Source organism: Echinococcus granulosus (genome assembly GCF_000524195.1).
Source record: "Echinococcus granulosus chromosome Unknown EG_S00245, whole genome shotgun sequence".
Lineage (NCBI taxonomy): Eukaryota > Metazoa > Platyhelminthes > Cestoda > Cyclophyllidea > Taeniidae > Echinococcus > Echinococcus granulosus.
In genome coordinates this window covers 47,843-48,866 of record NW_020170625.1, presented here as the reverse complement: position 1 = coordinate 48,866, position 1,024 = coordinate 47,843, and positions in this window count along the sequence as shown.

Here is a 1,024-nt window from a genome sequence, read left to right as displayed (position 1 = left end):
CGAGTTTTTTCATCGCTACCGTATAGTGGGTGAAGATGGCGAGGAGAACGTCACCAATCTCCAACTGCTGACTGATCAAGTCTTCAGTGACTCACCTGTCAGAATAATTAGATTTAATTATTTCATCAATAAATCTATCAACAAATCGCATGTCGTAATTCAAATGCATCTTAGATGCATTTTGAATCGCACCCAAGTAGCTCGATGCATCAGCCATTGTTTTCCCAACTCCTCTCCATTTTCCACTCTTCTTCCCTTTTATCATCAGCACTGCGGTCTTCAGCGCCACTTTCCATACTGACTCAGCCAATCACTTGTGCTACTTGCAATGCGTACAGACCTTCAGGGCTGTTTTTATTAAAGGCAGTCGCGGGTAAATGTCGAGGTGTGGCGTCTTTACCACTGACACTGCCCTTATGTTGAGGCAATTACAACCGGATCCCACTTAAATATGCTTTCATTCCACTGGGACATCCTCCTTTACTGCTAATGAAAATCACCTACCTTCCGTTGCCTCCACCTCCTCCTCCATCTCCACTTCCTCCGCTGACTCCGCTTCCAATCACTCCGCTGGTCCACATCTACTATTCCAACTACCAACAAGACAATCATCTTCCCGTTTATTGACGTCTATTAGCTCCATCTGGACCACTCCTACAAATTACACTCTACCACTCTTACAGTGACAGATCTGACCTCCGCTTCAGCCTCCAACATTTACGCAACTTCTAACACTTCACGCCAATTTTCATTACCAGTTCTCGCCTACCGTAGAGATCGTGGTAACCTAAACACCACGTTGGTTGAATACTGTGCTACCTTTAACCAACTCGTCGCTGAACAGAAGGAAAACACTTGTCAACGAGTTTTTCCCATCGCTACCATGTAATAGGTGAAGATGGCGAGGAGAACGCAACTAATCTCCAAGTTTAATGAAGGGATAATCAACCAGCTCAGACACGGAATTCGCTAACTCACATTGGTGGAGAAACTTTGCACCACAAAACCAACTCTCCGAGCCAGC